We start from the raw sequence: 12,269 nt of genomic DNA, 5'->3' as shown, positions 1-12,269 counted from the left end.
AGGTGAGTAGCGGGGTACCTCAGGGTTCGGTGCTCGGCCCGGTACTTTTTAACATATTTATTAGTGATCTAGATAAGGGGGTGGAGGGACTACTCATCAAGTTTGCAGATGACACCAAATTGGGAGGACTGGCAAATACTCCGGAAGATAGAGACAGAGTTCAACGAGATCTGAACACAATGGAAAAATGGGCAAATGAGAACAAGATGCAATTTAATAAAGATAAGTGTAAAGTTCTGCATCTGGGTCAGAAAAATGAAAAGCATGCCTACTGGATGGGGGATACGCTTCTAGGTAGCACTGTGTGTGAACGAGACCTTGGGGTACTTGTGGATTGTAAACTAAACATGAGCAGGCAGTGTGATGCAGCGGTAAAAAAGGCAAATGCCATTTTGGGCTGTATCAACAGAGCCATCACATCAAAATCACAAGATGTCATAGTCCCATTGTATACGGCACTGGTCAGACCACACCTGGAGTACTGTGTGCAGTTCTGGAGGCCTCACTTCAAGAAGGACATCGATAAAATTGAAAGGGTACAGAGGAGAGCGACGAAGATGATCTGGGGCCAAGGGACCAAGCCCTATGAAGATAGGTTGAGGGACTTGGGAATGTTCAGCCTGGAGAAAAGGAGGTTGAGAGGGGACATGATAGCCCTCTTTAAGTATTTGAAAGGTTGTCACTTGGAGGAGTGCAGGATGCTGTTTCTGCTGGCTGCAGAGGAAAGGACACGCAGTAATGGGTTTAAACTTCAAGTACAACGATATAGGCTAGATATCAGGAAAAAGTTTTTCTCAGTCAGAGTAGTTCAGCAGTGGAATAGGCTGCCTAAGGAGGTGGTGAGCTCCCCCTCACTGGCAGTCTTCAAGCAAAGGTTGGATACACACTTTTCTTGGATGCTTTAGGATGCTTAGGGCTAATCCTGCGGTGAGCAGGGGGTTGGAGTAGATGGCCTGTATGGACTCTTCCAACTCTATGATTCTATGATTCTATGATCTTGTGATTTTGATGTGATGCCCCTGTTGATACAGCCCAAAATGGCATTTGCCTTTTTTACCGCTGCATCACACTGCCTGCTCATGTTTAGTTTACAATCCACAAGTACCCCAAGGTCTCGTTCACACACAGTGTTACCTAGAAGCGTATCCCCCATCCAGTAGGCATGCTTTTCATTTTTCTGACCCAGATGCAGAACTTTACACTTATCTTTATTAAATTGCATCTTGTTCTCATTTGCCCATTTTTCCATTGTGTTCAGATCTCGTTGAACTCTGTCTCTATCTTCCGGAGTATTTGCCAGTCCTCCCAATTTGGTGTCATCTGCAAACTTGATGAGTAGTCCCTCCACCCCCTTATCTAGATCACTAATAAATATGTTAAAAAGTACCGGGCCGAGCACTGAGCCCTGAGGTACCCCGCTTCTCACCTCTCTCCAGTCTGATGAAACACCATTGACAACAACTCTTTGACTGTCTGAAAATCCAGATTGCAGTCCTTCAACTTATCCATCAGAACATCATGGGGAACCTTGTCAAAAGCTTTACTAAAATCCAAGTAAATGACATCAACCGAATTTCCCCGATCCAGCAAACCTGTTACTTGGTCAAAAAAGGAAACCAGGTTGGTCTGGCAGGACCTGTTGGAGACAAATCCATGCTGACTTCCTTGGATCACCAAATTGTCCTTCAGATGTTTGCAGATCGCTCCCTTTAATATCTGCTCCATTATCTTCCCCACAACAGAGCTCACTGGTCTGTAGTTTCCCGGGTCATCCTTCCTCCCTTTTTTGAAGATCGGAATAACGTTTGCTCTCTTCCAGTCCACCGGGACATCTCCAGTCCTTAAAGAGGTTCCGAAGATGATGGACAAGGGATGTGCAAGTTCTCTGGAAAGTTCTTTGAGCACTCTTGGGTGCATTTCATCCGGACCAGGGGATTTGAACTCATCCAGTGCAGCTAAATGCCTCTCGACAACCTCTCTATCCATGTTAACCTGCCACTCAGACACTATCCTTTGGCTACGGCCATCTCTAGATGTGCCTAAACACTTTGACCTGTGGGAAAAAACAGATGTAAAATAGGCACTAAGCCTTTCTGCTTTTTCTGCATCCTCTGTTAGAGTTTGTCCATCCGCACCCAACAGTGGGCCTATTGCCTCCTTTACTTTATGTTTGCTCCTCACATAACTGAAAAATCTTTTCTTGTTACAATGGGCTTCCCTGGGCAATCTTAGCTCACTCTCAGCTTTGGCCTTTCTGATGATTGATCAACAGTGCCTAGTAACCTGTAGGTAATCTTCTTTAGAGCTCTGTCCTTCCCTCCATTTCCTGAACATTTTCCTTTTCTTTCTTAGTTCCTCTTGAAGTTCGCTGTTCATCCAAATAGGCTTCTTAGAGCTCCTGCAGTGTTTTCGTCTTTCTGGGATAGTCATTGATTGAGCATGCAATAGCTCTTGTTTGAGTAGCGCCCACCCTTCACATGCTCCCTTCCCTTCCAGCATTCTCGTCCATGGTATGACACTCATCATGTCTCTGAGTTTATTAAAGTTTGCCCTACGAAAATCCAACATCCGCATCTGGCTACAAGCTTCCTTGGCTCCCCATCTCAAAAGGAATTCTATGAGGACATGATCACTTCCCCCTAGGGTCCCCACCTCCTTCACCTCCTCCACCAACTCTTGCCTGTTGGTCAGTATTAAGTCCAGTATGGCTGAACCTCTTGTGGGTTCATCTACCATTTGATAAATGAAACTGTAAGCCAGGCAGGTCATAAAGTTGCATGACTGAGGACACTTCGCAGAGTTTGTTTCCCAGCACACATCTGGGAAATTGAAGTCACCCATGATGACAAGGTCCTGCCGCTTGGATATTTTCTCAAGCTGCTCACAAAGTGCAGCATCCACATCCTCTCATTGGTCAGGCGGTCCGTATCAGAAACCAACCACCACACTGTTTGTGTTCCCCTCCCTTATTTTCACCCAGATGCTTTCCACTGTAGATATGCTCTCCTTCAGTAGAATTTCCTGACAGGTAAGCCCTTTCCTCACATACAGTGCCACTCCTCCACCTCTTCGATCTATTGTTTTTTCTGAACAGTTCATATCCATCCACCATTACATTCCAGTCATGAGAATCATTCCACCAAGTTTCTGTGATGCCTACTAGATCATACCTTTCCATCAGCATGAGAAGTTCCAGCTCTTCCTTTTTATTGCCCATGCTTCGGGCGTTAGTATAAAGACATCTGAATCATTTTACTTTTGGTTCCCTATGAGCTGGCCTTGCCGGTTGGGCTGCCCCCAATCGTTCTCCTTCCTTACACTCCCTATGTTGATCGTCTCCTTCCCCTTGTGGCTTTAGTTTAAAGCTCTCCTGATGAATCTCCCCAGGTTCCTGCCAAACACATTCTTCCCCAGTTTCGATAAGTGCAGTCCATCAGGTGCTAGTAGGCCTTCCTCAAGAAAGCCTATCCCATGGTCCCAGAAACCAAATCTCTCCTGCCGGCACCAACTACGCAGCCAGTGATTCACCTCCGTTATCTTCCTCTCCCGACGCATTCCTCTTCCCTTGACAGGCAAGATTGAAGAGAATACCACTTGTGCCCCCATTTGCTTGAGCTTCCTCCCCAGATCTTGATAGTCTTTTTTAATAGGAGCGATGGTATTCAGGGACATGTCATTTGTTCCCACATGGGCCATCACAAATGTGTAGTGATCCGTAGATTTGAGGAGTTTGGGCAGCCGTTCTGAAACATCTTTAATTTTCGCCCCTGGCAAGCAACACACCTCTCGGGTTAGGGGGTCGGGCCCAGCCACATGGCGATCCATTCCTCTTAGCAGGGAGTCTCCAATTACCAGTACTCTCCTTTTTTTCTTCTTCTCAACTCCATTTCCTTCTGTCCCCGTGGCCTCTTCCCTTTGTCTTAGACTTTTTATGGGGACCTCTTCCCTCATTGACCCTTGCACCTCCTCTGCAAGGGCCTGAAATCTATTCTGGAGCTCCAAAGGCCCCGAGAACTGTCTCGCTCTTATGGGTGTGGAGATATGGGTGTCAAGAACCTGTGGTGTGGAATGTTCATTGAGCGTGGGAGAGGACTGACCTTTGGGAATTTTGGCATAGTGGTTACAGATGAGCTTTCCAAAGCCATGTCCTCAGATATGTGAAGGGAAAATCAGACTGGAGACTCGTCTTAGGGGAAGATTACATGGCAACCAATTCCTCCAAGTTCTGCGTCATTTCCCTGCTTGTGTGAATTAGGCCACATTCACCAAATGCCCCTCTGCCCTAATACACATGGGGTAGTCATAGTACACAGGTGTCCACCCTGCTCCTTCTGTCTCCCATGTTTTCACTGTTGGTAAAATGTTATGTGCCCACATGTTTCTTTCATGGTTGCTCCTTAGAAGAACGGATTTTTGTACCCTATTGCTTACTACCCAAAGGAGACTCAAAGCTGTTTACAAACACCTTTTCCATTTGTCTCCACAATAGTCAACCTGTGAGGTATGTGGGGTTGTGAGAGATCTGAGAGAACTGGGAATGGGCCGCAGTGACCCAGCAGGCCTCAGGTGTCTCAAAGCATTTTCCAATAATCTTCCCTTTCTCTCCCCATAGCAGACTCCACATGAGGGAGGTGGGGTAGCGAGCCTCACAGGGAAGCTGGCAACCCTAAGAGGAAGACTCTCTGTACACAGCAGTCTTGACCTTAGTAAGGTTTTTTATACTGTTTTTTTATTTACCAGGCCAAGGTTATTTGCCAGGCCAATAAGTCATTTCAGTTACTATGTGTCTCCAGACATTTACTTGTTCTCTATTTACAGTTTCAGGCGGTAAATATTTATTTAGCTCTTCCTGCACTTTCCAGACTCACAGGACTGATGCTGGTCTGCCTGTCTGCGCCCCAGGATACAGTTGCTGGTAAGGGCTGGCTATAACTCATAGGCCAGGAGGGACACTCCTGCACCACTCCCTACAAAAATGGCTCCTTTGAAGGCTGGACTCTGAGGCATTGTATGATTTTGAAGTCCTACTCCAAACCTCCAGGAATATTTCCAACCCAGGGGTAGCCAACCTAAAGGTGTGGCCTGGAGAGCTCCTGGAATTACAGCTCACCTGCCGCGTATAAAGATCAGCTCCCCAGGCAGAAAGGGCTACTTTGGACAGGGTTGTGGTAGAGAAGAAACATTTAAGGCTTCCCACACAGGTTGTTGTTGAATTAAAAGGCTTGAGGCCTACTGTACAGGGTTGTTGTGCAGATGAAACAGGAGACAAAAGAGCCAGTTTCCTCTGCAGAATAACGCTGTGCAGTGGCCTCAAATCTACAGAGAGTTGCAAAGAAGAAGGACACATGGCTTGGCTGCGTCTAATTTCTGGGCAGAGCAGTATTTTAAGTGAGAAGGGGCTTTTCTGTGGCCTCCCTGTCAGGCAACTGTTTGGCAGAAGGGGAAAGTCCCCCCCCCCAAAAGGAAGGCCCTCATGCTCCCCTGCGTTGCTCTTGGAAAGGCCTCCCTCCCTCAGTCAGGGCCTGTCAGAGGCTCCTTCGCAGCAGGCCTGAAGGGGGTGGGGGAGGGAGGGGGTGCCCTCACCAGCCTCCTGCAGCTCTGTCAGGATACTGAGGCAATTTACAAATGGACATGACAGTTAGGACAGCCTTGGGGCAAAAAGGGCTGGCGCAGCCTCTGTTCTCATCCCCCTTGGCAGCCCTGCTGACCTCCTCTCCCTGTGCTGGTCAGGAGCAGACTGGCAGCCAGACTGGGCTGGGTGAATTAAATTTTGGTCTGTCCTGGTGAGGGGCCAATAGGAAGGCGCTTCGCGTGCCTCCTCATTGGCTACTTGGCCCTGGATGGACACTCGGAGGGCCCAATCAGGAGCCGCTTCTCCTGATTGTTTTTATCCTGGACAGGGCCCGCCCTAACTCCTCCCCAGGTGGCCTTACCCTTTTATTTAATCCGCTCCGCAGGAGCGGTTAAAGATATCATTGCATGTTAATTTAAAACTATTAGGTACAACTTTGGAATGAAATGGGAAAAGATTTGTTAAGATATACTCCAACTGTCTTTGTTGGGAACAACTGCTGTGGTTACAATGAATACTTTACTAGAATGTTGTTAATGGATTAATTAATGGATAACTTAGAATGATATTTTAAATCTCTCCCAAGAGGAGGTCAAAATGAAATCAAGGGAAGATTTTGTTCAGGCCTCCTGTGATCTGCAGCCCTCCTGAGCCTCCCGGATGGGAGCCCAGACTTACTGCCACCCCACCTCCCACCAGGATGACCCTCAGACCACCCTCAATTTGTTGACAAGTTGGTGAAGGAGCTGCCCGCTGCCTGCTCCGGGACCCTGTTGCAAGCCCAGCTGGTGCACCTGGGTGAGAAGATGCTGATGTAGAGAACAGTTGTGTCTCAGGACACTGAGGAAGTTCCCTGTTGGCCTGACAAAGCTGACAAGGGATCAGAAGCTCAACTGTCAGGACCCCTGGGGGTGGAAACTGGGAGAAGCATCTAGAGCTGAGCTGTGCTGGGCATGGGCAACAGACTGATGGGGAGCAGGGCAGCACAGAGCAGGGCAGCACAGCAGAAATGGTGAGCTGGGGGATGGGGCAGAAATAATCTTGGGAGAAGGTGGGGGCAGGAGCTGGACTGAGGGGATCGATAAAAGCATATACAAATGAATATACAAATGATACCAGAAGCATTCCTGTTTGGCTTAATTGATATTCATTTATTTACCTATTTATTTATATTTGAATTTATCCACACCACTCCTGAAACTAGTCTGGCTCATGGAGGTTTACAATAAAATACTTCTATATGCCCAGAATTTTTAAAAAATTACAAATCTCCCTACAGTAGAAGACCGGATTGTTAAAATATTAGGCTGAAATGGTGAAACTCACAGCAATGATTAGAGAAAAAACAACTTTATTTATGATGCAATAGAAACCTTTTAATTACTTGTTATAGGAAAGAGAAAGAAATGACAGGATGATCTGAGGTCTTGAAGATCAAAGAAAATAAATGTAGATTTACCTATAGTTTGATATGGAAAGATAATGTATGAGTTAATGTGAATGGAATGTGTAGTTTATAGTCATTTAAAATATGGCGGGGTGGAGAAGATAAAGAGAAATTAATAATAACAATAGTAAATAGAATGTAATCTGATAATGTAACTAGAATTAAAGTATCCAAATATATGTAAATAGAACTAGCGGGGGGAGGGGAATAGCAAAGAGAGAGGGAGGTAGAAAAGAAGAGAGTGATTAAGATAGAGAGAGCTTGGCATTGGGAAGAGTAAAGGGAGGAGTTGTCCAGTCTGTAAGGGCATGAGGTTGAATATGTGTGTTGGAGGGGGGGGGGTTGTGGTGGCATGGTGACAAATGAGGGCATGAGTGTGGAGAGATGGGTGTCAAGAATCTGTGGTTTGAAATATTCATTGAATGTGGGAGAGGACTGATCTTTGGGAATTGTGGCATAGTGGTTACAGATGAGATTTCCAGAGCTGTGTTTTCAGATATGTGAAGGGGAAATCAAATTGGAGACTCTTCTTAGGAGGAGATTACATGGCAACCAATTCCTCCCAGTTCTGCATTCAACCTCATTTCCCTTCTTGTGTGAATTAGGCCACAGACACAGAAATGTCCCCCTGCCGTAATCCACACGGGGTAGTCACAGTACACAGGTATCTATCCTGCTCCTTCTGTCTCCATTTTCTTTTACTGTTGATATAATGTTATGTGCCCAAATGCTTCTTTCATTGTTGCCCTTTAGAAGAAGAAGAGCTAGCCTTTTGTACCCTGCTGTTTACTACCCAAAGGAGTCTGAAAGTGGTTTACAAACATCTTTTCCATTCATCTCCCCACAAAAGAAAACCTGTGAGGGATGTGGGGCTGTGAGAGGTCTGAGAGGACTGGGAATGGGCTGTAGTGACCCAGCAGGCCTCAGGTGTCTCAAAGATGTTTAAAATCGCCTTCCTTTCCTCTCCCCATAGCAGCCAGATGATTGGAGACGGACAAATGTTGTCCCCATCTTTAAGAAAGGGAAAAAAGAGGATCCAGGTAAATATCGACCTGTCAGCTTGACATTTGTAGCTGGCAAAATTTTGGAACAAATTATCAACCAGTCAGTCGTTGAGCAGCTGGAACAGAGAGCTGTGATTTCTATGACTCATCACGGGTTGTACAAGAACAAATCATGTCAGACCAACCTTCGCTCTTTTTATGAGAAAATGACTACCTTGCTGGATCAGGGGTATGCTGTAGACACAGTTTATCTGGATTTCAGTAAAGCGTTTGATAAGGTTCCACATTATATTCTTGTTCACAAGTTGGTAAAATGCGGTATGGATCCTAATTCTGTCAGATGGATCGATAACTGGTTGACAGATCGTACCCAAAGTGTACTTGTTAGGTAAAGGTAAAGGTATCCCCTGTGCAAGCACCGAGTCATGTCTGACCCTTGGGGTGACACCCTCTAGCGTTTTCATGGCAGACTCAATACGGGGTGGTTTGCCAGTGCCTTCCCCAGTCAAGACCGTTTACCCCCCAGCAGCAAGCTGGGTACTCATTTTACCGACCTCGGAAGGATGGAAGGCTGAGTCAACCTTGAGCCGGCTGCTGGGATCGAACTCCCAACCTCATGGGCAAAGCTTTCAGGCGGCTGCCTTACCACTCTGCACCACAAGAGGCTCTAAGAGGTGTACTTGTTAATGGTTCAGTATTCTCTTGGAGAAGACAGAGAAGTGGAGTTCCCCAAGGATCTGTCCTCGGGCCTGTGTTGTTCAACATATTCATAAATGATTTGGATGAGGGTTTAGAGGGGATACTTATTAAATTTGCAGACAATACTAAACTGGTAGGGGTAGCAAGCACAACCAAAGACAGAATCAGAATACAGGATGACCTTGATAGGCTCGAGTAGGCTAAACTGAATAAAATGAAGTTCAATAAGAACAAATGTAAAGTTCTGCATTTAGGTAGGAAAAACCAAATACACCAATATAGGATGGGGGAGACTTGTCTTAGCAGTAGCATGTGCGAAAATGATCTAGGCGTCTTAGTAGACCATACAATGAACATGAGTCAACAATGTGACTCGGTGGCTAAAAAGGCAAACGGGATTTTGGGCTGTATCAAATGGAGTACCGTGTCCAGATCACGAGAGGTGATGGTACCACTTTACTCTGCTCTGATTCGGCCTCACTTGGAGTACTGTGTTCAGTTTTGGGCACCCCAGTTGAAAAGGGATGTTGACAAACTGGAGCGTGTCCAGAGGAGGGCAACAAAGATGGTGAGGGGTTTGGAGACCAAGACATATGAGGAAAGGTTGGGGGAGCTTGGTCTGTTTAGCCTGGAGAGGAGACGACTGAGAGGGGATCTATCTTCAAGTATTTAAAAGGGTGCCATATAGAGGATGGAGCAGAGTTGTTCTCTCTTGTTCCGAAGCGATGGACCAGAACCAATGGGATGAAATTAATTCAAAAGAAATTCGGTCTAAACATCAGGAAGAAGTTCCTGACAATTAGAGCGGTTTCTCAGTGGAACATGCTTCCTCGGGAGGTGGTGGGTTCTCCATCTTTGGACATTTTTAAACAGAGGCTTTATGGCCATCTGAGGGAGAGGATGATTCTGTGAAGTCTTAAGGGGGTTACAGTGGATGAGCAATAGGGTTGTAAGTATCCTGCATAGTGCAGGACTAGATGATCCATGAGGTCCCTTCCAACTCTACGATTCTATGATTCTACTAGGGGCAAAGCCCGTTGTCTCCAAGAATACAACGGGCGCTAGAGCTTGGCAATGGGAAGAGGAAGGGGAGGAGTTGCCCAGTCTGTAAGGGCATGGGGTTGTCATGTGTGTTGTGTGGGAGATTGTGGTGGCATGGTGGCAAATGAGGCCATGGGTGTGGAGATATGGGTGTCAAGAACCTGTGGTGTGGAATGTTCGTTGATTGTGGGAGAGGACTGACCTTTGGGAATTGTGGCCTAGTGGTTACAGATGAGCTTTCCAGAGCCATGTCCTCAGATATGTGAAGGGAAAATCAGACTGGAGACTCTTCTTAGGGGAAGATTACATGGCAACCAATTCCCCCCAGTTCTGCGTCATTTCCCTTCTTGTGTGAATTAGGCCACATTCAGCGAAATGCCCCTCTGCCCTAATACACATAGGGTAGTCACAGTACACAGGTGTCCACCCTGTTCCTTCTGTCTCCCATATTTTCACTGTTGGTAAAATGTTATGTGGCCACATGCTTCTTTCATGGTTGTTCCTTAGAAGAACAGATTTTTGCACCCTATTGCTTACTACCCAAAGGAGTCTCAAAGCGGTTTACAAACACCTTTTCCATTTGTCTCTCCACAATAGTCAACCTGTGAGGTATGTAGGGTTGTGAGAGATCTGAGAGAACTGGGAATGGGCCGCAGTAACCCAGCAGGCCTCAGGTGTCTCAAAGCATTTTCCAATCGTCTTCCCCTTCTCTCCTCATAGCAGACTCCCCATGAGGGAGGTGGGGTAGCAAGCCTCACAGGGAAGGTGGCAACCCTAAGAGGAAGACTGTCTGTGCACAGCAGTCTTGACCTTAGTAAGGTTTTTAATACTGTGTTTTTATTTGCCAGGCCAAGTTTATTTGCCAGTTACTATTTCAGTGACGATGTGTCTCCAGACATTTACTTGTTCTCTATTTAGTTTCAGGCTGTAAACATTTATTTAGATCTTCCTGCACTTTCCAGACTCACAGGACTGATGCTGGTCTGCCTGTCTGCGCCCCAGAATACAAACAGTTGCTGATAAGGGCTGGCCATAACCCATAGGCCAGGAGGGACACTCCTGCACCACTCCCTCCCAACTGCAGGCAAAATGGCTCATTTGAAGGCTGGACTCTGAGGCATTGTACGATTTTGAAGTCCCACCTCCAAACCTCCAGGAATATTTCCATCCCAGGGGTAGCCAACCTCCAGGCGAGGCCTGGAGAGCTCCTGGAATTACAGCTCACCTGCAGAGTACAAAGATCAGCTCCCCAGGCAGAAAGGGCTACTTTGGACAGGGTTGTGGTAGAGAAGAAACATTTAAGGCTTCCCACACAGGTTGTTGTTGAATTGAAAGACTTGAGGCCTACTGCACAGGGTTGTTGTGCAGATGAAACAGGAGACAAAAGAGCCAGCTTCCTCTGCAGAATAACACTGTGCAGTGACCTCAAATCTGCAGAGAGTTGCAAAGAAGAAAGACACATGGCTTGGCTGTGTCCAACCCCCAGCCAGAGCAGTATTTTAAGTGAGAAGGGGCTTTTCTGTGGTCTCCCTGTCAGGCAACTGTTTGGCAGAAGGGGAAAGTCCCCTCCCAAAAGGAATGCCCTCAGGCTCCCCTGTATTGCTCTTGGAAAGGCCTCCCTCCCCTCAGTCAGGGCCTCTCAGAGGCTCCTTCGCAGCAGGCCTGAAGGGAGGGGGGAGGGAACGCACTCTGCAGCCTCCTGCCAGCTCTGTCAGGATTCTGAGGCAATTTGCAGTTGGACATGACAGTTAGGTCAGCCTTGGGGCAAAAAGGGCTGGCACAGCCTGTGTTCTCATCCCCCTTGGCAGCCCTGCTTACCTCCTCTCCCTTTGGTGGTCAGGAGCAGACTGGCAGCCATACTTGGCTGGGTGAATGGAATTTTGGTCTGTCCTGGTGAGGGGTCAATAGGAAGGCACTTTGCGCGCCTCCCCATTGGCTGCTTGGCTCTGGATGGACGCTCGGAGGGCCCAATCAGGAGCCGCTTCGCGGCTCCTGATTGGGCCCTCTGAGTTTTTATCCTGGACAGGGCCCGCCCTAACTCCTCCCCAGGTGGCCTTACTCTTTTATTTAATAGGACCCTGTCCTATTTAAAGATGACTCCCTGTGAGGGAGGTCAGGCTGAGAACTCTAAGAGAACTGGGAATGGCCCGCAGTCACCCAGTAGTCCTCAGGTGTCTTTCAGCAGTTTAAAATCGTCTTCCTCTACCTCTCAGTTGCCTCTCAAGAGGAAAGCTGTTATATCAGCAATCACAAGGGACAGTGTTTCTATAAACTGAATCTCATGCTAACTAATCATGTGCTCCAAAGATCTGAACGTTTACAAATAGTAGATGGTAGAATGCACCTATCAAGCACCATTGGTACTATTGCATGATTACCAATTATATTTCACAGCTGCTGGACACAACCCTGCATGAGGAAGGAAGCATTATTTTAATGAACTGGTCTGGTCCAGTTAATGTAGCTCTCCTATTCTAGCTGGTCTTATGCATATAATATACTGGGA

The 12,269-nt window shown here is 46.9% G+C and overlaps 1 protein-coding gene across 3 annotated transcripts in view; it reads right to left on the bottom strand.

The window, feature by feature from the left end:
- The window catches only part of FAT2 (FAT atypical cadherin 2), a 193,115-nt gene that overhangs the window by 69,534 nt on the left and 111,312 nt on the right, over positions 1-12,269 (bottom strand). The gene's annotated exons all lie outside the window — the stretch shown is intronic.

This window comes from Paroedura picta, chromosome 3 (genome assembly GCF_049243985.1).
Source record: "Paroedura picta isolate Pp20150507F chromosome 3, Ppicta_v3.0, whole genome shotgun sequence".
NCBI lineage: Eukaryota > Metazoa > Chordata > Lepidosauria > Squamata > Gekkonidae > Paroedura > Paroedura picta.
This window is presented reverse-complemented; position numbering and strand designations above follow the sequence as displayed.